Source organism: Nerophis ophidion, linkage group LG03, assembly GCF_033978795.1.
Source record: "Nerophis ophidion isolate RoL-2023_Sa linkage group LG03, RoL_Noph_v1.0, whole genome shotgun sequence".
In the NCBI taxonomy this organism is placed as follows: Eukaryota; Metazoa; Chordata; class Actinopteri; order Syngnathiformes; family Syngnathidae; genus Nerophis; species Nerophis ophidion.
In genome coordinates this window covers 18917445-18944119 of record NC_084613.1, presented here as the reverse complement: position 1 = coordinate 18944119, position 26675 = coordinate 18917445, and the positions used below count along the sequence as shown (strand labels likewise).

The 26675-nt window shown below is 42.4% G+C and overlaps 1 protein-coding gene across 2 annotated transcripts in view; it reads left to right on the top strand.

Annotated features, from left to right (window-relative positions):
• Window positions 1–26675, top strand: part of LOC133549260 (transcription factor SOX-6-like) — a 265313-nt gene that overhangs the window by 32165 nt on the left and 206473 nt on the right. For both annotated transcript variants that reach the window (XM_061894490.1, XM_061894489.1), the window contains exon 2: window positions 16511–16581. The gene's annotated coding sequence lies outside the window, so the exon portion shown is untranslated. The remainder of the gene's footprint in view (window positions 1–16510; window positions 16582–26675) is intronic.

Here is a 26675-nt window from a genome sequence, read left to right as displayed (position 1 = left end):
CAAGCGGTGAAGATAGTAATTCATGCTAAAGTACAACAATGAAGTACAATTGTGAAAGCACAAGAATGACTTGTATAGTACTTTGGCAATTTGCAGTATACAGTCATTCCTATAAGTTGCGCAACAATACACACTTATAAAGTAAGTTGTACTGTACTTTATACAAATTGCATACAGTATTTTTTTAACCTCATTCATTCAGTAATTTAAACTAAGTTTTACACAAGTACTTTATACAGTAAATTGTGCACTGAATGTTTACAGTAAGTGTAGAATTAGGGATTTCAACATCTACGGTCGGGCTTCACGGTGGCAGAGGGGTTAGTGCGTCTGCCTCACAATACGAAGGTCCTGCAATCCTGGGTTCAAATCCAGGCTCGGGATCTTTCTGTGTGGAGTTTGCATGTTCTCCCCGTGAATGCGTGAGTTCCCTCCGTGTACTCCGGCTTCCTCCCACTTCCAAAAACATGCACCTGGGGATAGGTTGATTGGCAACACTAAATTGGCCCTAGTGTGTGAATGTGAGTGCGAATGTTGTCTGTCTATCTGTGTTGGCCCTGCGATGAGGTGGCGACTTGTCCAGGGTGTACCCCGCCTGGATGAATGGATGGGAATATCTACGGTCCATAATATCATCAAAAGCTTCAGAGAATCTGGAGAAATCACTCCATGTAAGCGGCATGGCCGGAAACCAGCATTGAACGACCGTGACCTTCCATCCCTCAGACGGCACTGTATCAAAAACCGACATTAATCTCTAAAGGATATCACCACATGGGCTTAGGAACACTTCAGAAAACCACTGTCACTAAATACTGTTTGTCGCTACATCTGTAAGTGCAAGTTAAAGCTCTACTATGCAAAGCGAAAGCCATTTACCAACAACATCCAGAAACGCCGCCGGCTTCTCTGGGCCCGAGATCATCTAAGATGGACTGATGCAAAGTGGAAAACTGTTCTGTGGTCTGACGAGTCCATATTTCAAATTGTTTTTGGAAATATTCCACATTGTGTCATCTGGACCAAAGGGGGAGCGAACCATCCAAACTTTTATCGACGCAAAGTTCAAAGGCCAGCATCTGTGATGGTATGGGGGTGCATTAGTGCCCAAGGCATGGGTAACTTACACATCTGTGAAGGCACCATTACTGCTGAAAGGTACATACAGGTTTTTGAACAACATATGCTGCCATTTAAGCGCCGTCTTTTTCATGGACGCCCCTGCTTATTTCAGCAAGACATTGCCACGTGTTACACCAGCGAGGCTTCGTAAAAAATGAGTGCGGGTACTTTCCTGGCCCGCTCTGCAGTCCAGACCTGTCTCCCATCGAAAATGTGTGGCGCATTATGAAGTGTAAAATACGACAGCGGAGATCCCGGACTGTTGAACGACTGAAGCTCTACATAAAACGAGAATGGGAAATAATTCCACTTTCAAAGCTTCAACAATTAGTTTCCTCAGTTCCCAAACGTTTATTGAGTGTTGTTAAAAGAAAAGGTGATACAACACAGTGGTGAACATGCCCTTTCCCAACTACTTTGGCACGTGTTGCAGCCATTAAATTCTAAGTTAATTATTATTTGCAAAAAAAATTAAAGTTTATGAGTTTGAACATCAAATATGTTGTCTTTGTAGTGCATTCAACTGAATATAAATAAAATGATAAATGGGTTGTACTTGTATAGCGCTTTTCTACCTTGAAGGTACTCAAAGCGCTTTGACACTACTTCCACATTTACCCATTCACACACACATTCACACACTGATGGAGGGAGCTGCCATGCAAGGCGCTAACCAGCACCCATCAGGAGCAAGGGTGAAGTATCTTGCTCAGGACACAACGGACGTGACGAGGTTGGTACTAGGTGGGACTTGAACCCGGGTCCCTCGGGTTGCGCACGGCCACTCTCCCACTGCGCTACGCCGTCCCCTGGCGTATATGGGTTGAAAAGGATTTGCAAATCATTGTATTCCGTTTATATTTACATCCAACCCAATTTTCCCAACTCTTATGGAAACAGGGTTTGTAAAATCAATATAGAAAATTAGCTTTTTTTTTTTTTTTTTTTTTTTTTTTTTAGCAAAATGAGAAAACCAGTACTAATGGCTACCATGAGCACGTTTTGTAGGGCACAGCTTTTTGAAGCATGATACTGATAAAGTTTGTTACCTACCCTGGTGGGTGGAAATTATGAGGTGTGTAAAAATTTAAAATCGTGATTGCTCCAGCGACCCCCCGCGACCCCAAAAAGGGACAAGCTGTAAAAAATGGATGGATGGATTTGTATTCGCGCCGATTTTCAATCGATTAAAATAATATATGTAAATTCAAAGACAAAAAAAAATCTGTCCCGTTCAGCCACTCAGACGAATCATATTGTGGATGTAGATGATCTATATCTGCTGTATAGATTTAGTTTAGTTGACTTATTTGTATTTCACTTTATTCAACATTTGGGTAGAATCTTCTTAAACAAAACCAGTTTTCTTTTAAGTAATATAGAAATGTATCAGAGCAGTTCATCTATTTTATGAAGGAATGTAGTAAACCATAGAACTGCCACCCATTGTTATTAGAATTTATTTATTTTGAATCGAGAGTCGATTTAAATTGAGAATTGTTTCTGAATCGAATCGTTAACCCCAAGAATCGACTCAATTCAATTATATTATTGGAGTACATTTTAATAGTTATAACTTATTCTCCTTCACGTTAGTGTTCAAGAAGTTTGTAACAAAAAAAACCATGGAAAACACTGTTTTGCAGTCAAAGGTCACCATCCAAAGAGACAACGTTTTGTCTCTTTGGAGTCTTCTCACGGTCCGTGTCTCTTCACGCCAAGACGTTCCTGCCTTCTTTTTTTTTTTTTTTTCCCATTTCTGCGTCCGCTTTCCCGCACAAGGCCTCTTTTCTTCTGGTGTTTGTGCATACCTCAGCAGGCCGGACAAAAGAGATCCTTTTCACGTCGGCCTCTTGTTGTTACAGTCTCTGCGAGGCGCGCTGTTTGCTCAGCGCGGCGGCCTTTGTCTGGGGAGACGCGGGACAATGGCGAGCGCCATAATGTAATCTCCTCCGTGTAGTTAGCGCGGGGCGAGGCGCGGACGTATGTGCCGGCGCTTGCCCCGGCCGGGCCGCTCCTTGCCGCCCGCCTCGGGCAATATTTCACGCTAAGTGACTCGGGAGAGGGCAAAGGTGTGCTAACTCAGACTCGTCCACACTCACACACGTTTCTAGACAACATCCTCTCTTGCAGCCTGAGTGCCAGCGGTTTCCGACATTAGCCGCTACTTTCTTTCCCTGCGCTTTGAACCATGCGGCTTATAAAACGGTGCAGCAAATTTAAGATTTTTTTTCCCCACTGAAGGCCGTAATCTTAATATTTAAAAAACAACAACTAATAATAAACAAGTTAGGAGTCGAACTTTAACACACTCTTAATATCCATCCATCCAGCCATCTTCTTCCACTTATCCGAGGTCAGGTCGCGGGGGCAGCAGCCTAAGCAGGGAAACCCAGACTTTCCTCTCCCCAGCCACTTCGTCCAGCTCCTCCCGGGGGATCCCGAGGCATTCCCAGGCCAGCCGGCAGAGATAGTCTTCCCAACATGTCCTGGGTCTTCCCCGTGGTGGCCTTCTACCGGTCGGACGTGCCCGAAACACCTCCCTAGGGAGGCGTTCGGGTGGCTCTTAATATATATATATATATATGATAATATTTGTGATTAACACGTGGTTTCATATCATTTGACCTTGAACTACAAGTAGGTTAGATATAACGATGGAATATTAGTAAGATGTGTAATCCAGTATTAGTATTTGAGTGGGCCCTAGGGGCCTTCTGTAGAGGAAAAGTTTGGCCCAGAGGTAAAACAAAAAAAGGGTTAAGAACCCCGGTTTATGGCGTGTTGATCAGTTCAGTCTTTGCTGTCTGTCGCGCCCTACAAATGTTAATACAGTAAGTAATGAATTCATTAACACATTTGGAGCTGTTGAAATCGCCATGTAAAATCGCTAATGCTAATCAGTAGCATGTCAACGGCAGCGTCAATGTATGGTAGCATCAAGCTAGCGGTTTTGGCGGAGTCCGCTCTCAGTGCTGCTGGAGTGTTTGCCAAGTGCCGAAGTGGCGTCACGCACAACCCATGTATCAGAACATGGCAATGTTTGAGTTTGCGTGACCGGCGGGATTCGCTCAGTGCCAAAATAGTACCAGATTTGGTACCCATACCTAATATGAGTGAAAAATGTGGCAATATTGATTTGTGACGGGAATAGATAAACCACAGTTGTCAAACTCAAGGCCTGTGGGCCAAATCCGGCCCGCCACATTATTTTATGTCACTGCGAAAGCATAGAAATAATATGCGTCAATAAAATGCTTAATATTTTCTTACTAAATATATTCGTTCTTTCCCTTTTGACATTAAAAATCACGTACATGCAATTGCATATCTTATCAAATTCCATATTATCAAAATCTAAACATTATATCATTATGTATTCCAAAAATATATATATTTTTAAAATAAAGATAAATACTGTATTTAAATATCTGCCTGATTTAGGATTTCAAAACAAATGATCAATCGTATTGTAGATTGTAAAATTGACAATATATTTTTCGGTTGAATTGTTTTTTTCCATACACAGTAAGACACTAAAACATAAAAAACAAAATAAAAACAAAACAAAACATTAAAACAAGATTTTACGGAAAAAAAAAAAAAAAAAAGGCAGCTCTTAAATTTTACCGCAAAAAAAAGTGTTATTGTTTCTCCATTTATTCCATTTGTTTATTTGCTGTAAAAAAAAACCCCACTGCTTTTACTCTTAAAATTCTGCTGGCTGAGCTGCCAGTTTTTGAAGTAAAATTTGAATGTAAAAAAAAATATATTGTTAATGTATCTATATATATACAATGGGGCAAAAAAGTATTTAGTCAGCCACCGATCGTGCAAGTTCTCCCACTTAAAATGATGACAGAGGTCTGTAATTTTCATCATAGGTACACTTCAACTGTGAGAGACAGAATGAGAAAAAAAAAATCCAGGAATTCACATTGTAAGAATTTAGAAAAATGTATTTGTAAATTATGGTGGAAAATAAGTATTTGGTCAACCATTCAAAGCTCTCACTGATGGAAGGAAGTTTTTGGCTCAAAATCTCACGATACATGGCCCCATGCATTCTTTCCTTAACACGGATCAATCGTCCTGTCCCCTTAGCAGAAAAACAGCCCAAAAGCATGATGTTTCCACCCCCATGCTTCACAGTAGGTATGGTGTTCTTGGGATGCAACTCAGTATTCTTCATCCTCCAAACACAAGGAGTTGAGTTTATACCAAAATGGATACATGGATGATACAGCAGAGGATTGGGAGAATGTCATGTGGTCAGATGAAACCAAAATAGAACTTTTTGGTATAAACTCAACTCGTAGTGTTTGGAGAAAGAAGAATACTGAGTTGCATCCCAAGAACACCATACCCACTGTGAAGCATGGGGGTGGAAACATCATGCTTTGGGGTTGTTTTTCTGCTGAGGGGACAGGAGGATTGATCCGTGTTAAGGAAAGAATGAATGGGGCCATGTATCGTGAGATTTTGAATAAAAACTTCCTTCCATCTGTGAGAGCTTTGAATGGTTGACCAAATACTTATTTTCCACTATAATTTACAAATAAATTCTTTAAAATTCCTAGAATGTGGATGAAATCCTGGATTTTTTTTTCACATTCTGTCTCTCACAGTTGAAGTGTACCTATGATGCAAATTACAGACCTCTGTCATCATTTTAAGTGGGAGAACTTGCACAATCGGTGGCTGACTAAATACTTTTTTGCCCCACTGTACATGCATGTTCATATATTACTCATTGTTAAAAGCGACCCTCTGAAGGCAACCATAACTGCGATGTGGCCCTCAATGAAAACGAGTCTGCCACCCCTGACATAAACTGTAACAGCTTAGCTGAGCGCTTAAAGAGACGAGCTGGCGAGCGAGCTTGACTGTCGTCTACGACGGCGCTGGGGGACCACTGTTGCGTTGAGCCGAATGAGAGCGAGAGGTGTAGCGGGGGTGTAACGCGATCGCTACATTTGGGGGGCACGCACACGTGTGCTGCTTGTGTGCGGGTTTCTACTTCACGGAAAAATAAAAAAGCAAAAATAAAAATCTAAAATAATTTTTCACATTAAACTCAGAAAATACAATAATTTATTATTCATTATATGACATACATAAATACATATAAAATATGATATATATATATATATATATATGTGTGTGTGTGTGTGTGGGAAAAAGCACAAGACTACTTCATCTCTACAGAACTGTTTCATGAGGGGTTCCCTCAATCGTCAGGAGATCGAAAAAAATGAAAATTAAATTTTGAAACATAGTTTATCTTCACTTTCGACTCTTTAAAATTCAAAATTCAACCGAAAAAAAGAAGAGAAAAACTAGCTAATTCGAATCTTTTCGAAAAAATTAAAAAAATAATTTATGGAACATCATTAGTAATTTTTCATGATTAAGATTATTTTTTTAATTTTGAGGTGTTTAAAATTCCTAAAATCATTTTTAAGGTTGTATTTTTTTCTCTAAAATTGTCTTTCTGAAAGTTATAAGAAGCAGAGTAAAAAAAATTAATGCATTTATTTGAACAAGTGAAGAACAAGTCTTTAAAATATTTTCTTGGATTTTCAAATTCTATTTGAGTTTTGTCTCTTTTAGAATTAAACATGTCGAGCAAAGCGAGACCAGCTTGCTAGTAAATATATATATATTTTTTAAACAGAGGCATCTCACTGGTAAGTGCTGCTATTTGAGCTATTTTTAGAACAGGCCAGCGGGCTACTCATCTGGTCCTTATGGGCTACCTGGTGCCCGCGGGCACCGCGTTGGTGACCCCTGCCTTAGGGCTTGATTTTATACACCTGTGGCCAGGCCAAGTGATTAGGACACCTGATTCTCATCATTTGGATGGGTGGCCAAATACTTTTGGCAATATAGTGTGTATTTATTTTTTCTGGGAAACAAAAGAGACGGCGAGTGATTTTTGCTGAAAGAGCACCATTAATGGGGTCCTCATTGGGCGGTATAGCTCGGTTGGTAGAGCGGCCGTGCCAGCAACTTGATGGTTGCAGGTTCAATCCCCGCTTCTGCCATCCTAGTTACTGCTGTTGTGTCCTTGGGCAAGACACTTTACCCACCTGCCCCCAGTGCCACCCACACTGGTTTAAATGTTACTTAGATATTGGGTTTCACTATGTAAAGCGCTTTGAGTCACTAGAGAAAAAGCGCTATATAAATATATTTCACTTCACTTCACTCATTGTGCTTGAATTGTGCATGTGATTAGTGGAGGCCCCGTGCCGCTTCCTGCCAGGCGGACGTGGAAGTGGCAACTCGGCCTCCTTCGAGGGAGCGTCCGTATGTCCCGGAGGTCCATTGTCCTTCTCGCCGTGTGTGTCCGCGTCTGAACAAGTGGCGCTGACAGCTGCGACAAGGCAACATTTGGTTAGCGCCGCAGGTGCAGGCGCCGTGTTCGAAGTCACTTCCTGCCGATGGACAACGTGCATCATCTCGTATTGTCCCCCCCCGGCCCCCATTGCCGCTGAAGTCCCGCCCTCACCAAGAATAACTTTGTGCTGACATTTGCCCGGTGACGTCCGGCCGTGTCCCAATCCGATATTGATACTGGATATCGGATATCCGCAATAAAAAAAAAAAGTATCGGATTATACGGGCTAGCACATTAAAATGTCCGATACAAGCCGTCCTGCAGCATGTTTACTTTTTGCCGGTGACATCCCAATGTCCTCCGATAAGCACACAGGGCTGTTGTTTTCTTCTATTTTGGTCATGTCATTCACAAAAGGCCATAGGCTACTGGCAGCTACACAACAGCGCAGCACACGATAGCACCCAAGCTAAACATATGCAATATGTTTCCTTCATTAAGTGTAAAACCACACTTCTGCCAAATTTAAACAAGTATCTAATACTTATAGTCACGAGTCTCCGAGGCAAAAGCGTATTAGTGTCACGTCGGGGTCGCATATTTATGCGGGGTCATTCTCCCAGGAATGCAGACGGAAAACTCTGGACAAAGGTGTGAGGTAGGAATGATTTATTGTCCATAAATCATGCAAAACACAAAGTCAAAGTTAAAGTATCAATGATTGTCACAGACATACAAGATGTGGCAAAAATATTCTCTGCATTTGACCCATCACCCTTGATCACCCACTGGGATGTGAGGGGAGCAGTGGGCAGCAGCGGTGCCGCGCCCGGGAATCATTTATGGTGATATAACCCCCAATTCTAACCCTTAACGCTGAGTGCCAAGCAGGGAGGTAATGGGTCCCATTTTTATAGTCTTTGGTATGACTTGGCCGGGATTCGAACTTACGACCTACCGATCTCAGAGCGGACACTCTAACCACTAGGCCAATGAGTAGGTTAAGCATTCCACAAAACGTTCCGATGGCATGGGAGCTATGTCGTAGCTTAGCACATGAACTAGAAACAAGGAACATAGAAGTACTCAACGTAACTGTTGTTGAGCCCAACTTTTCCACTACAAAAGGCCCTAGAGCCCACTCAAATACTTACACTAAATTAAAGCTGCAAGCAGCGATGGATGGGTTTGACTTTTGCTGGTGTTTCCTGCCTTTACCCATTTAACATATCTTTACCTGCACATTACCTACCTTTCCTGCATCCTGGGGTCACACTGGTGCTTATTTCTGTCACCCATACACGGTGGTGCTTCCTGCCATCACCCAGACAACATATCTTTGCCTGCACATTACCTACCTTCTCTGTATCCTGGTGTCAAACTGGTGCCTCCTTCTTTCACCTAGTCAACGTATCTTTACCCGCACAGTACCTACCTTCTCTGCATTGTGTGGTCGCGCTGGTGATTCCTGCTTTTAAGCGGCCATCAAAACTCTTTTCTCAACTTTTAATCAGAAGGGTTCAATCTCTCTCCTGTGCGAGTTTGAAGCCGACACAACAAACGCGCTCAGAGGAGATAATGCTTGAAAAAAGGTGACGGGTTTTTACAAAACTTTTGTTTTGAAGGGGTAATTGCCAACTTCCTGTAGATTTTTGCTAACGGATGTAAATGAATGAAATGTAGGTCTAAGTGAGACCTACATAGAGGTTTTGGTTTAATGTCCCTACGACATTCTTACCGGAAGTTACAAGCCGTTTTTTCTGTCTTTTATTCCTAGGAGCAGTTTTGTCTGTGTTTTATTCCTAGGGGGCGCTAGAGCGCAATTTTGAGTTTTGATTTTTTATTTTTTTTTTATTAGATCACAATTTTTGCCAGTTCTGATCTGTGTCCAGTTTGGAGAGTTTTGAAGCATTTTAAAGGGGTCAAATTACAGCTCAAAGAGGCAAAAATGACATTTTTTAGGAAACTTTGGTTTTGAAGGGGTTTTTGCCAACTTCCTGCTGATTTTTGCTGAAGGAGGTCAGTGTATGAAATCTAGGTCTAAGTCAGACCTACATAGGGGTTTTTGTGTCATGTCTCTACGACATTCCTAACGGAACTTACAAGCAGTTTTATCTGTGTTTTTTCCTAGGGGGCGCTAGAGCGCAATTTTGAGTTTTGGGTTTTGGTTTTTTGTTTAGATGGCAATTTTCGCTGATGTGTGTGTTACATTTGGTGAGTTTTGAAGCATGTTAAGGGGGTAAAATTACAGCTCAAAAAGGCGGTGGTATAATAATAATAAAACCTTAGAAATACAATAGGGTCCTCTGTCCTAAAGGGACATTCGGTCCCTAATTGGACATCTTACCAATATTCCATCATTATATCTAACCTACTTGTAGTTCAAGGTCAAATGATATGAAACCACATGTCAATCACAAATATTATCAGTCAAGGAAGCCAGACTGAGTGTGACAAGCAGGGTGAATAAAAAGCTCTCTGATTAGTGGTTGACAGCAGCTGACCACTAACCAGAGGCAGGTGAACCCAATTAATCCCCATGGAAACTAAAAAAAACCCAGAGGTGCACAAACAGGAACTAAGGGAGTTCAAAACTTACAGTACATAAGAAAACATGATACGGGCCACGGATCATGACAATTAGAAAGTATCCAGTAACGAACGTGTCTGCATCACTGGATATAGTGCATCATGAGATTAACCTAATGAATTATTGTGGCCATAAAAAAAAATATATTACTCGACTTCAGCTTGAAGACAGCGTAAATCCATTCCTTATGGTTAATAATAGATATGTTAGTGTTTTTCCATACATACCATTGTTCTCTGTTTGACTCATTTTACTTGATCAAACCTTTTCCAACGCCCCTCACTAAAAAGTAATACAAGTATGTATGATTCCTGCTAATATAATCATGTCGGCGAATTGTTGGTAATGGTCTAACAATTTCTTACATTCCAAAAAGTCCCACTCTGCCCATAATCCCAAGTTTTCCATGAAAAAAATGTTCACTTTGATCTTGATAATTCCTACTGTGTTCACTTTTCTCAACTGGTTGAAACTATTAAAACACCAAAATCTAACAATTTTTTTTCGCGTTGTAAATAAATGTCTGGTTATCCCGCAATTGCATAATTACCAGCCCCAAAAATTATGGTGTAATTAACATTGTAATAAAACTAAAATTACCATTCAAATTAATTACTGTTTCAGATATGTTTTGGAAAATATTGTTTTTTTGTGTGCAAATATTAGCTCATTTGGAATTTCCAAAAAGCTGGCACACGTGGCAAAAACGACTGAGAAAGTTGAGGGATGCTCATCAAACAGTTGTTTCGAACATCCCACAGGTGAACACGCTAATTGGGAACAGGTGGGTGCCATGATTGAGTATAAAAGCAGCTTCCATGAAATGCTCAGTCATTCACAAACAAGGATGGGGCGAGAGTCACCACTTTGTGAACAAATGCGTCAGCAAGTTGTCCAACAGTTTAAGAACAACAATTCTCAACGAGCTGTTGCAAGGAATTTATGGATTTCACCCTCTATGGTTCGTAATATCATCAAAAGGTTCAGGGAATCTGGAGAAATCACCGCACGTAAGCGATGATTTTACGGACCTTCCATCCCCCTGGCGGTACTACATCAAAAAGCAACATCACTGTGTAAAGGATATCACCACATGGGTTCAGGAACACTTCAGAAAACCACTGTCAGTAACTACAGTTGGTCGCTTCATCTGTAAGTGCAAGTTAAAAACACTACTATGCAAAGCGAAAGCCATTTATCAACAACACCCAGATCTTATCTAAGATGGACTGATTCAAAGTGGAAAAGTGTTCTGTGGTCTAACGAGTCCACAGTAACCTCCCTGGTTCAGTCCCTGCTTTTTATGTCATGCCCTGGACTCAAACCTGATGCGAGTTAGCGGGCGAACAAATGCCGACGTGGACTCAACTCAAGAAAGTGTGTGATTGGGTATGTTTGCGAGCATAGCGGTGGATCGGTGTGGAGAAGGCGGGGCAGCGGAACAGAGGTGCACATGACGGGACACATTCAGACAAGCAGAGTGTGTGTTCACTTTCACAGTGAACACACACACACACACACACACACACACACACACACACACACACGCACACAAGCATGGAAAACACTCAAACAATGTCAACAACATCTTAAAATCTCTTTGAACACCTCACAATAATCTCTCAAAATGAAGGTAAAATAAGGAATATGTAAGAAATTCTTAGTAAAGTGTAATATAATATTGCAGCGTGAAAATGTAACCATGGAGAAACCTGAGAAGAACTATTTTCTGCAGGTTTTGAGCCATGAAGTGCAGTGGTTGAGCACGACTTTATTAAGTATTGTGTTGTATTGTGCTTTATTTTCTTATATTGGATTAACACATTGTGATTTCTCTAAATACATTTTATGAAATGTTTGTAAAAACACGCTTTTAGGCCAACACTGCAGATATTAGTCATACGTCAGCAGTCATTTGGAACTTTTCTTACCTTTAACCTGCTTTTGAAAGGCTTTATTATAATTGATATAACAAACAATAGATCATGAGAATTGTGTTGGATTGAAAAGCGATACTAAATCACATCGTCACCCCAAGAGTGGGAATTGAATCGAATCTTGACATGACCAAAGATTATAATTGTCCATCCATCCATTTTCTACCGCTTATTCCCTTTGTGGTCGCGGGGGGCGCTGGTGCCTATCTCAGCTACAATCGGGCGGAAGGCGGTGTACACCCCGGACAAGTCGCCGCCTCATCGCAGGGCAATTATAACTGTGTAAATCATAAATAAAAACAGAATACAATGATTTGCAAACCCTTTTCAACTTATATTCAATTAAATAAACTGCATGGACAAGATACTTAACGTTCGAACTGGAAAACGTTGTTTTTTTTTTTTTTGCAAATATTAGCTCAGTTGGAATTTGATGCCTGCAACATGTTTCAAAAAAAGCATGCACAAGTGGCAAAAAAGACTGAGAAAGTTGAGGAATGCTCATCAAACACTTATTTGGAACATCTCACAGGTGAACAGACTAATTGGGAACAGGTGGGTGCCATGATTGGGTATAAAAGCCGCTTCCATGAAATGCTCAGTCATTCACAAACAAGAATGGGGCGAGGGTCACCACTTTGTCAACAAATGCGTGAGCAAATTGTCAAACAGTTTAGGAAAAACATTTCTCAACGAGCTGTTGCGAGGAATTTACGGATTTCACCAACTACGGTCCGTTATATAATCTAAAGGTTCAGAGAATCTAGACAAATCACCTTAATAAGCGGCTTAACCTGTAACTTTGGATCCCTCAGGTGGTACTGCACCAAAAAGCAACATCAATGTGTATAGGATATCACCACATGGGCTTAGGAACACTTCAGAAAACCACTGTCAGTAACTACAGTTGGTCGCTACATCTTTAAGTGCAAGTTAAAACTCTACTATGCAAAGCCAAAGCCATTTATCAACAACACCCAGAAATGCCGCCGGCTTCGCTGGGCCTGAGCTCATCTAAGATGGACTGGAAGAATGTTCTGTGGTCTGACGAGTCCACATTTCAAATTATTTTTGGAAACTGTGGACGTTGTGAACAGAACAAAGAGGAAAAGAACCATCCGGACTGTTATAGGCGCAAAGTTCGAAAGCCAGCATCTGTGATGGTATGGGGGTGTATTAGTGCCCAAGGCATGGGTAACTTACCCATCTGTGAAGGCACCATTAATGCTGAAAGGTACACACAGGTTTTGGAGCAAAATATGTTGCTATCCAAGCAGACGATGCCAAGCACCATGTTACAACAGCGTAGCTTCGCAGTAAAAAAGTGCTGGTCCTAGACTGGCCTGCTTGTAGTCCAGACCTGGCTCCCATTGAAAATGTGTGTCGCATTATGAAGCCTATAATATGACATCGGAGACCCCGGACTTTTGAATAACTTAAGCTGTACATCAAGCAAGAATGGGAAGTAATTCCACCTGAAAAGCTTCAAAAATTGGTCTCCTCAGTTCCCAAACATTTACTGAGTGTTGTTAAAAGGAAAGGCCATGTAACACAGTGGTAAAATTGCCCCTCTGACAACTTTTTTGCAATGTGTTGCTGCCATTCAATTTTAAGTTAATGATTATTTGCAAAAAAAAAACAAGTTTCTCAGTTGAAACATTAAATATCTTGTCTTTGCAGTCTATTCAATTGAATATAAGTTAAAAATGATTTGCAAATTATTGTATTCGGTTTTTATTTACGATTTACACAACGTGTCAACCTCCACTGGTTTTGGGGTTTGTAAATAAAACATTGTTGGAGGTTTTTGAATGGGTTTTAGGGCGCTTTACAGATCGCATCAATACCTGCAGTGTTAGCCGCCTCTTGCTAGCAGTTTTTCCCTTTTACAATGCACAGAAAAGGGAACAACATGTGTTCTTGTCTCACACCACAGGCAGAACCCCTCCAAAAAGTGCAGTTTTCCTACATAACCGACAACACAAAATCCACAGTGTTTGTTCTAGAACAAATCTAATGAACTGACGTGCACTCTTTGATGACGGCGGTTTAAACCCTCAAACTTTACCATCCCTTTGACTTCATGAAGACTTTTTCACTGCAATAATGAATTTCGTATTGACACAGTGCAGCAGTCATCAAACGAGCTGGCGAAAACACAACAAAGGGAGACTTTAATCTTTTTTTATTTTGCCTTTGGCCATCTTGGGGGTGTTCATGAAGACACCATCTTTATTCATCAAGTAGTAGCTGCCACACCCTGGATGTGTGTGTGTGTGTGTGTGTGTGTGTGTGTGTGTGTGTGTGTGTGTGTGTGTGTGTGTGTGTGTGTGTGTGTGTGTTGCCTTCACGGGGCGGTCAAAGGTCTGCCTGGGCCCTCCTCCAGGTGTGAGCGCTGCCCCCTATAGGCCACAGGAAGGTAGGAAAAAAAAAGCGCGAGAAATGGTTCCAGAGTAAAAACCGGTTCTGCAGACATTTTGGAACAAGTTCAGACGGGTCAGTAAGCGGCGTTTGCCGAGGGAGGGAGAGGGGGGTGTTCTTACGTAAATCTTCGCCCTGATCTTTTTACAGAAGCTTGTTTTTTTTGTTTTAAAAAAAAGAAACATTAGCATCAGAAGAACTTGGTAGCGTAGCATCCTTTGAGCTTTTTCTGCCGCCTGCAGAGAAAAAGAATCATTTGCTTGATTACACGCATGAATAAAAGATCACACACGCACACAGCTTTTATTTCTTCATTGTTCTCAATTTGCCTCAAATTGTGGATTCAAACAAGCTGCAGCTGTGTGTTGTGTGTGTTTGAATGTGTATGTGTGCGTGTGTGTGTGTGTGGTATATTGGTGCGTAATTAGCAGCATCCCACTTTCAATTACCACTGCTTCCGTCCTCTCTCAATTTGGGGTCAGCCTCCTCCTACATGACCGCCGTTCTGATCAAAGCACCGAGTCGGCACTTTGACCTATTTGACATGACTCTGGTTCAGCAAACTATTTGTGTGCGTGTGTGCATGTGTGTGTGTGTGTGTCTGTGTGCGTGTCTGTGTGTGTGTCTGTGTGTGTGTGCCATGATTGGCTCCAACCTCAGAACACTCTAAAGCAGGGTTCCCCAAACTTTTTGACCCAGGGCCGCATTGGCCCAAAAAAATGTGGCCATATATATATTAAATATGGCCATATATATATATATATATATATATATATATATATATATATATATATATATATATATATATATACGGTATTTTTCGGAGTATAAGTCGCTCCGGAGTATAAGTCGCTCCGGAGTATAAGTCGCACCAGTCGAAAATGCATAATAAAGAAGGAAAAAACATATATAAGTCGTACTGGAGTATAAGTCGCATTCTTTGGGGAAATTTACTTGATAAAACCCAACACCAAGAATAGACATTGGAAAGGCAATTTAAAATAAATAAAGAATAGTGAACAACAGGCTGAATAAGTGTACGTTATATGACGCATAAATAACCAACTGAGAAGGTTCCTGGTATGTTAACGTAACATATTATGGTAAGAGTCATTCAAATAACTATAACATATAGAACATGCTATACGTTTACCAAACAATCTGTCACTCCTAATCGCTATATCCGATGAAATCTTATACGTCTAGTCTGTTACGTGAATGAGCTAAATAATATTATTTCATATTTTACGGTAACGTGTTAATAATTTCACACATAAGTTGCTCCTGAGTATAAGTCGCACCCCCGGCCAAACTATGAAGAAAATTGCGACTTATAGTCCAAAAAATACGGCATATGTATATATATATATATGTATATGTATATATATATATATATATATATATATATATATATATATATATATATATATATATATATATATATATATATATATATTTATATGTGTGTATATATATATATGTGTATATATATGTATGTATATATATATATATATATATATATATATCTGTATATATGTATGTATATATATATATACATATATATATATGTATGTATATATGTATCTATATATATGTATGTATATATGTATCTATATATATGTATGTATATATGTATCTATATATATATATGTATGTATGTATATATGTATGTATGTATATATAAATATATATATGTATATATATATATGTATATATAAATATATGTATATATATGTATATATAAATATATGTATATATATGTATATACATGCATATATATGTATATATATATGTATGTATGTATATATATATATGTACGTATGTATATATACATTTAAATATGTATGTATATATATATGTATGTATGTATACATATTTATGTATATATATGTATATATAAATATATGTATATATATGTATATATAAATATATGTATATATATGTATATATATGCATATATATATATATATATATATATATATATATATATATATATATATATATGTGAACCAGTTGAGGCAGTGCGTGAAAAAGTGAAATGGAGACAGGTGCTACCAAACATCTCATAAAAAAAGTCTTGTCTCTTGTTTGTTTCAGGTGATGTCGATAAAGTTTGCTGTCCTCCAAAAGTGAGAAGACGGCGTCGGAGTTGTTCAAGAGTCTTCATTGTGAGTCTCCGACCTTAAAAAGCTTATTTGTGTCGGTTGTGGAATGTCTGCGAGCTTGTTTCGGCTGATGCGAGCGCGTTTAGCGAGGGTGTTGCCGTAGTAAACGTTCGCGCTGACCGCCATGCCCACTCCGGACTCTTTGAGTACGCTAGTGAGCTGAGTTCTCAATGGCTGCTTTCAGCGGGAGCGGGGAAGAAAGGGAGCTTTCTAAGACGCTTGCAGGCACGGCTCCAGAAAGCTCTTAGGATCCACAGAACACCTTTTAATGGACTCCCCCGGTGCTCTCATAAAGATGGTATCAGGAGTCGACTGGTAACACAAGCAGAGCGTGTATGAAAAGTAGCAAGGGCAAAGGTTGGACAAAAGACTGATGCCGCCATATGGCTAATCCAGCCTTTAAGAATATTCATGAAGGCGTGCCATGGTGGCCGTGAGCCGTGTCGCTGCCGGGTCAACAAGTGGCCACGCACAGATGAGGTCCGGGGTTGGGTTACGACCGCTAATCTGCTGGTCAGGGTCGCGTTTCAAAGTTGTGATTTATGGCGCGAGTCTCTTGCCTTGTGTGGGCAAACAAGACAATGTTGCCAACCAGGAAGACGTCTTCTGTCCAGGCACGGGTTGTTGCCCTAAGTCTTATCGTCCACTCTCAAAGGTCTGAGAATGAACTCTCATGGGTGATGTAGAAGTGCACTACATTATAATAATAATCTTTAATGGAATACTTGCATAATTCTCAACAAGCTGGGTCACGGAACCAGTTTGTTTCCTTTGCATTGCTTACTCTGTCCCCGTTGTTCGAGGACAGGGTTGAAAAAGTACAAAAAATATATGCTTGCAACATAGAGCATAAGAAAAAGCCAGGAGACAGTTTGTATCTCAAAGTACTCCTAAGTTCAGGTATCACTTTAGTGTTTGGACTGTGTACTTGGTTCCTGGGTATGGTGCTGCTGTCTCAAATCCTTTACTATCGTTGTGCACTTTTTGCAAATGATGATCTCAATATTTATGCACTTCTTCTCCTTCTCTGTTTTTGCAATTGTGAATAGCATCGACGCAGTTAGTCCCTTATTGTCCCCACTGTCAGGTTAGAAGGAACTACCTTGTTTTCTCCCCAACCCTAAACTAAGCACGTTTTTCTAAGTACCCGCCAGGTCCACCCTGGAAGTGTCCGGGATGGTCCCAAATGGGGTTGCCCGAAAAGTCCGAACTGTACAATCTGGCTCTATGGTTACGGAAAATGGGGGATCCCCGGTTAAGATCCTGGACAAGACCCAATTTGTCATAACCTTTGAGCCAGGTCATGACAACCCAAATGCGCTCTGGGTTCTGTCTGTTTGGGTACATTTCGGACACTTTTGAAGGACTGGGACTCTTCCCTCTAACCAGGACAGCTGTAGGCCAGTTGGTCTCTCCGTTGAAAGTCTCTTGACTTACACTCTGTTGTGTCTCATCATCAGCCGTTGTCAGTCCACTGCTGGACGAAAGCCTCAGCATGTTTCTGCCATTTGGCATACTTTTCATGCTGGTTATTAGCCTACACCTTCCACGTTGGCTTGGTGCGGGTTGGAAGGGGTATTTTATATCAGAGATCCTTCTCCTAGACTAATTGCCTTACTGGGCTGTTGAACTTAGTCTGTCCTGTTGGTTGTCCGCGCCCCATTTACCCAGGGACCCGCTCAGCTTTATGGCGCTGACCACCCGCCAGTCACAAGAGAAGGTGCAAACGGTTCTTTGTGTGCATTTTATAGACGTTAGTTGGGACTCACTAACCCCACACAGAACCTCCCATCTCATGCCTGGATGTAGTTTAACGTCATACCCAGGACACTGTTGTGTCTACAGCGCCCAATTGGGAGGCTTTTGTGCTATCCATCCATCCATCCATCCATCCATCCATCCATCCATCCATCCATCTCATTCCGTTTATCCGAGGTCAGGTACAGGGGCTGCAGCCTAAGCAGGGAAGCCCAGACTACCCTCTCCCCAGCCACTTCATCCAGCTCCTCCCAGGGGATCCCAAGGCATTCCCAGGCCAGCCGGGAGACATAATCTTCCTGAGCTAAATTAAATCCACCATTGGATTGCTCGGCCTTTTACGGTTTTACCGCTGCCTTTAACGTTATCCATTGGGCACCACGGGAAGGTGACAGTCGGACTTTACCCCCACTTTCCTTTAAGGGATAAGTCAGTTTTAATAAGAACAACAATGAATGTAATTCCTCATGCACTGTTCCTCAAACAATATCTCAGTGTTACTAAGTTAAAAAGTTAAAAACATTGTGGGAGTTAAACAAGGTTTAAAATCAGTTCAGGCTCTGCATAGCCCTCAGCTGGATTGAGAGGCTGCTCCATAGGCGTGATGCGGCCAAGCAGGAAGCTCGGTCTCCCATGGTGGAGAGCCTGATGCTGGGAATTTAAAGGATCAGGGCGTTTGTGGATCAGAGGGTGCGGGTGGTGGACTGTAGGGTGATGAGTTGTTGAAGGTAAGTACTCGTGTGACCTTGGATGCATTTAGGAGTGAGGAGCAGGATTTTGGAACTGATCCGGGACAAGACAGGGTGCTGTTTTGGGTGTATGGCAGCTTAGCCTTTGAGGAAATGAAGGGAAGGACCAATTGTTCTGCTGCCGGGACGGAATCTTGAAATATTGCGTTGAAAGGTTTTGAAATACTTTGGGACATCTTGGGAGCCCTTTAGAACCTTTAGGTCAGGGGTAGGGAACCTATGGCTCTAGAGCAGGGAACGGGAACCATTTTGGCTGAGAGCCAAGAAGCCAAATGTTTTAAAATGTATTTACGTAAGAGCCATATAATATTTTTGTTAACACTGAACACAACTAAAAGTGTGCATTTTTAAGTAAGACCAACATTTCTAGAGTATAATAGGTCTCTTATTCTTTGTAATAACATTTTGGTTCTGAAACTAACTGTGGAGGGGGCGTGGCCTGCGGCAAAGCTGGGTATTGCCTCGAAATCAGCGACAGGTGCGTAGATGGCCCACCTGGGCCTTGTTATCTAATCACCTGTCACTCTGTTATAAGCAGCAGCCAGGAGGAGAGACGGGGTTAGGGCTGGAGCCAGAGCACGAGTGAGAACGAAAGAGAAAAAGACAATTGTTGGAAAGCAACTGAAAGACTTATAGAAAAATAAAACAATATTGTTACCCTGAAACAGGCTCTCATGTCGGTTCTTGGTGGTCTGAAGAACCGCCATGAGGGCAAGCCCCAAACTAACCAATAATAAATAAATAACTTCTTCCCATTAACGCAACTTCGTGAACATAAGAAAGCATGAGAATGTTTTATATTTTGAACGTTATTTATAAAACTGTGATTACAAGTGTAATTATTAATTACTTATCCTGTTAAGCAATGTCAGCTCAGATTTATCCGAGAGCCAGATGCAGTCATCAAAAGAGCCACAACTGGCTCACGGGCCATAGGTTCCCTACCCTTGCTCTAGAGCCAGGTGTGGCTCTTTTGATGACTGCACCTGGCTCTCAGATAAATCTTAGCTGACATTGCTAAACACGGTAAGTAATGAATAATTCTGCCGGTAATCACAGTTTCAAAAATAACGTTCAAAATATAAAAGATTCTCATGCATTTTAATCCATCCATCCGGTTCCTACCGCACCTGTTCACGAAGTCGCATTTTATTTATTGTTGGTTAGCTTCAGAATAACAATGTTATTAAAAAGAATAAGAGACTTATTATAATCTAAAAATGTTGGACTTACTTAAAAATGCATGCATCATCATCATTTCTTTTTATTCCTTAAAGAAAATGCATATATAAAAGCCACGTACAATTGACACTTTCATTGTTTTTTTGTTTCTTATACATTTCCATGATCAGAAAGGAGCAGATGGAAGAATAATATTCTCTCATTTATCTGCCCCCTTTTTAACACAAATAATTTTCGATGACTTTATAACTGTTCCCTCCAACAACACCCAAACTGCAACATACTTTTCAATTTTCCTTTAAGCATTTTCACAATGACATGTCCAATCTAAATCAAAATTCAGTTTGATATAATTCCAGTTTTCTCTTTTTATGACTATTCTTAAAAACAAAGATATTCTTACAGCTTTTTAAGTCTTTGTTTAGAGAATTCAATGCTTTCACACCAGCAACAGACAAGCACATTTGTTTCAAATGTGTTCGCACTCTTGGATGTTTAAAGTCATACGGCCTTCTGTGGTTCTCATCTTCAGATGTGAACACACAACTTTTGTATGTCCTCTGAATAATTTTACTTCTCGCTTTGAACATCATTAATAGAGTATTCAATTCTACAATGTCTTTTAGTTTTAGTAATCCTGACCTAATGAAGTGGTTTTGTGTGGTCTCTGTCAGGCTTTCCCCTGACAGTTTGTCTATGTTTTAGTTTTTTCCTCTGCATTTGTCTGTTTCCTCTGTATTTATTATTTCCTGTCTGGTGCTCTTATTTTGGTTCAGCTTCCTGTTTGTCTCCCTGTGTCCTGTTTTCACTTAGCTGCGGCCGATTGGCATCTGGTCACACCTGATGTCAATCGGCCAGCTCCTATTTTACCTGCTTGGTTCCTCCAGTCAGTGCTGGATCATTGTATTGTATTGTATTGCATCGTCGTTGCCACATGTCACTCTTGTCGTGCTACCTGTCGTGTCATGTTGTTACAGCTACTACCTGTCGTGCTACATTTTGTCCTGGTCGTCGTAGCAGTAAGCTGTTTCTGTTAGCATTAGCTATTTTTCGGTTTTTCTGTTTATTTTCCACTACCTTCCATGCTAAAGTTCCTTTTTGTTTTTCTAGCTCCCAGTGCTAGCTCCCTTAGTTTGTTATTCCGCCCACGTGCGTGCTTTTTGTTTGTTCTTGTTCTATTATTTATATTAAATCATGTCTTCATATCCAATGCCTGCCTCCATCTCTGCATCATGGGCTTCATCACCATCTAACTGTGACAGTCTCTATATCCTACTTCAAAAATGATACGAATTGTTTTTTTCTGTGAAATAAAGGCATTATGTTGCTATGCTATGTATTTCCCAATATTTCTGCACAATAATTGAAATAAGATAGAATAATAGTTGTATTCAGTCTTAAAGAAAATATTATATAGCTCCCACGGAAATACTTTTTAAAATATTTGGCTTGCCTGGCTCGCTCAGCTAAAAAGGTTCCTGACCCCTGCTTTAGGTGGAAGATGGTCCCTTTTGGGGTACTTAGGGACTTTCAGGACAGTCAGTTATTTCCTGAGCCCAAGGTTTGGCCCCATTACTGTTGGGGCCAATTGGTGCCCCTTGCATGCCGGTACTGCTGTTGTGCAACGGACGTCTGAAGAGTGTGTGCTCGACGTGGAACTGACACCCGCGCTCTTAGTTTGATCCCTAGCGCTCTCACAATATCATTTTGGGAACGAAGATTTGAGGCAGGTAAGTATGGGCTGAGGCCAGGTGCACTACAATTGCAGTCACCAAAAATATCGATGCAATTTCTTTTTTAACGGCTTCTCCTTTTCACTAATTTCCACCGTTACGGTTTTCTGCTAAGCTGCTATCACTGCTTACTCTTCATTTTGAGCGTTTTGAAGGCAACATCCAGGTACTCACGAGCATCTTTGCTGGAGTTGTTGTCCCCCCGACCCGATTCCGGATAAGCAGTTGAAGATGCATGATGGATGGATTCTGGTACTAACAGTGCACTACATCGCTCAAAAGAGTGTTAGTACGCCAATGAAGACAGCGCCAAAGTTAGGGCGTCAGGGCGCATTTTCAAAAGTCGTCATCTACAAATTGCAACAACATGTGGTAAAAGACTTTATCATAAAGCTTTTTTATTTTTTTTACCAATAGACATTGGCCAGGATACACAGCTTGTTATCTCCACACGGCTGCTTTAATGGCGGTCATTTACAGAGCGTTAGAACAGTGGGCAGACAGGAGGTGGACACTAACGAGCTAACGATGTAACGACGGCGCTGAGGTTACCTGTTTGGATAAAACAATCTTCTCTCTCTTTCTTGTCTTTGGGACCGAGCCCCTTCATGTCCGCCTGACCGCATTTGTCTGAAATCCGCGTCCACCATCATTTAGTGGCTAAGTGGACTTTAACTGTCGGCTGTTTCTCCCCCTTTGAGTTTGAACCTTGGCTAATTGATCCGATTTGTGTGCAGATAATTATCCTACGGTGGGAAAAGGGAGGCAAACTTCACTTTTGTCCTCATACAAAAGCTGACTTTTATGTCCTCCTTACTTTTCCTCATATCTATTTATTTACTTTTTGGTTTAAAGCCCCTCTGGACGGCGTAACGACTGGTGCCACTGTTGTGTCTTTTGCGCTACTTTTAAAGGCCTACTGAAACCCAGTATTACCGACCACGCAGTCTGATAGTTTATATATCAATGATGAAATATTTACATTGCAACACATGCCAATACGGCCTTTTTAGTTTACTAAATTGCAATTTTTACTAAATTGCAACCTGGGAGGCCCAAACGCATTGTGAGGGTCTGCTGGGAACGTCTGGCAGAGTCTCCTGTCAGACAAAGTTTCAATTCCCACCTCCGGAAGAACTTTGAACATGTCACGAGGGAGGTGCTGGACATTGAGTCCGAGTGGACCATGTTCCGCACCTCTATTGTCGAGGCGGCAGATCGGAGCTGTGGCCGCAAGGTAGTTGGTGCCTGTCGGGGCGGCAATCCTAAAACCCCTTGGTGGACACCAGCGGTGAGGGATGCCGTCAAGCTGAAGAAGGAGTCCTATCGGGTCCTTTTGGCTCATAGGACTCCGGAGGCAGTGGACAGGTACCGACAGGCCAAGCGGTGTGCAGCTTCAGCGGTCGCGGAGGCAAAAAGTCGGACATGGGAAGAGTTCGGGGAAGCCATGGAAAACGACTTCCGGACGGCTTCGAAGCGATTCTGGACCACCGTCCGCCGCCTCAGGAAGGGGAAACAGTGCACTATCAACACCGTGTATGGTGCGGATGGTGTTCTGCTGACCTCGACTGCGGATGTTGTGGATAGGTGGAAGGAATACTTCGAAGACCTCCTCAATCCCACCAACACGTCTTCCTATGAGGAAGCAGTGCCTGGGGAATCTGTGGTGGACTCACCTATTTCTGGGACTGAGGTCGCTAAGGTAGTTAAAAAGCTCCTCGGTGGCAAGGCCCCAGGGGTGGACGAGATCCGCCCGGAGTTCCTTAAGGCTCTGGATGCTGTGGGGCTGTCTTGGTTGACAAGACTTTGCAGCATCGCGTGGACATCGGGGGCGGTACCTCTGGATTGGCAGACCGGGGTGGTGGTTCCTCTCTTTAAGAAGGGGGACCGGAGGGTGTGTTCCAACTATCGTGGGATCACACTCCTCAGCCTTCCCGGTAAGGTTTATTCAGGTGTACTGGAGAGGAGGCTACGTCGGATAGTCGAACCTCGGATTCAGGAGGAACAGTGTGGTTTTCGTCCTGGTCGTGGAACTGTGGACCAGCTCTATACTCTCGGCAGGGTTCTTGAGAGTGCATGGGAGTTTGCCCAACCAGTCTACATGTGCTTTGTGGACTTGGAGAAGGCATTCGACCGTGTCCCTCGGGAAGTCCTGTGGGGAGTGCTCAGAGAGTATGGGGTATCGGACTGTCTTATTGTGGCGGTCCGTTCCCTGTACGATCAGTGCCAGAGCTTGGTCCGTATTGCCGGCAGTAAGTCGAACACATTTCCAGTGAGGGTTGGACTCCGCCAAGGCTGTCCTTTGTCACCGATTCTGTTCATAACTTTTATGGACAGAATTTCCAGGCGCAGTCAAGGCGTTGAGGGGTTCCGGTTTGGTAACCGTAGGATTAGGTCTCTGCTTTTTGCAGATGATGTGGTCCTGATGGCTTCATCTGACCGGGATCTTCAGCTCTCGCTGGATCGGTTCGCAGCCGAGTGTGAAGCGACCGGAATGAGAATCAGCACCTCCAAGTCCGAGTCCATGGTTCTCGCCCGGAAAAGGGTGGAGTGCCATCTCCGGGTTGGGGAGGAGACCCTGCCCCAAGTGGAGGAGTTCAAGTACCTAGGAGTCTTGTTCACGAGTGAGGGAAGAGTGGATCGTGAGATCGACAGGCGGATCGGTGCGGCGTCTTCAGTAATGCGGACGTTGTACCGATCCGTTGTGGTGAAGAGGGAGCTGAGCCGGAAGGCAAAGCTCTCAATTTACCGGTCGATCTACGTTCCCATCCTCACCTATGGTCATGAGCTTTGGGTCATGACCGAAAGGATAAGATCACGGGTACAAGCGGCCGAAATGAGTTTCCTCCGCCGTGTGGCGGGGCTCTCCCTTAGAGATAGGGTGAGAAGCTCTGCCATCCGGGAGGGACTCAAAGTAAAGCCGCTGCTCCTTCACATCGAGAGGAGCCAGATGAGGTGGTTCGGGCATCTGGTCAGGATGCCACCCGAACGCCTCCCTAGGGAGGTGTTTAGGGCACGTCCAACCGGTAGGAGGCCACGGGGAAGACCCAGGACACGTTGGGAAGACTATGTCTCCCGGCTGGCCTGGGAACGCCTCGGGATCCCCCGGGAAGAGCTAGACGAAGTGGCTGGGGAGAGGGAAGTCTGGGTTTCCCTGCTTAGGCTGCTGCCCCCGCGACCCGACCTCGGATAAGCGGAAGATGATGGATGGATGGAATTGCAATTTTAAATTTCCCGCCAAGTGTCCTGTTGAAATCGTCGCGGAATGCTGACGTGTACGTGTGACATCACGGACTGTTAGGAAATATGAGCGCTGCACACACACACACACACACAGCTAAAAGTCGTCTGCTTTAACCGCATAATTACACAGTATTTTGGACATCTGTGTTGCTGAATCTTTTGCAATTTGTTCAATTAATAATGGAGAAGTCAAAGTAGAAAGATGGAGTTGGGAAGCTTTAGCCTTTAGCCACACAAACACATGGTGAATCCTTGTTTAAAATTCCCATAGGTGAAACTTTACTATGGATCAGAGCGGTCAAGCGAACATGGATCCCGACCAAATGTCAACCAGCAGTTTTCGGTGAGAAAATTGTGGTAAAAAGTCGCCACTTACCGGAGATCAGCTGAGCTTGTGCCGTCCGTACAGCTGCCGTCGACTTCCCTCAGACACTGGCCTCAACACACCCGTGGATACACCCTTCTGACTATCAGGTACTGTTAAACTCACTAAAACACTAGCAACACAATAGAAAGATAGGGGATTTCCCAGAATTATCCTAGTTAATGTCTCTAAAAACATCGGAATCCGTCCCAATGCAATCACTTTTTTTTTTTGTCTAGTCCGTCACTATCTATATCCTCAAACACAAATCTTTCATCCTCGCTCAAATTAATGGGGAAATTGTCGTTTTCTCGGTCCGAATAGCTCTTTTTGTTGGAAGCTCCCATTAAAAACAATGTGAGGATGTGAGGAGCCATCAACGGGTGACGTCATCGTCTGCGACTTCCGGTAAAGGCAGAGCTTTTCTGTTAGCGACCAAAAGTTGCGAACTTTATCGTCGATGTTCTCTACTAAATGCTTTCAGCAAATATATGGCAATATCGCGAAATGACCAAGTATGACACACAGAATGGACCTGCTATCCCCGTTTAAATAAGAAAATCTCATTTCAGTAGCGGGGTGTATAAAATAGTCAGGAATTGTCATGGATACAAAGTATTCTGGGTATTTGTTGTGTTGCGTTTATGTTGTGTTACTGGGAGGATGTCCTCCCGAAACGTGTTTGTCAATCTTGTTTGGTGTGGCTTCACAGTGTGGCGCATATTACTAAGAGTGTTAAAATTGTTTATATCACAACCATTAGTGTACTCTGTGTCACCCAGTATGCCTTGCAGTCGTGTGCGCGTCACTGCGGAAGCCACACACAACATGTTGCTGGACTGACAAGCAGATCGTACATGTTGTAGAGGGCGACAAAGTCAATGACTTCATAGCACGCCCTAATACTTATTATCCGGTGGCCATGTACTGCTTGCCTGTGTATCGGCTGGGGACATCTCTGCGATGCTGATCTGCCTCCGCTTGGGATGGTTTCCTGCTGGCTCCGCTGTGAACGGGACTCGCTGCTGTGTTGGATCCGCTTTGGACTGGACTCTCGCGACTGTGTTG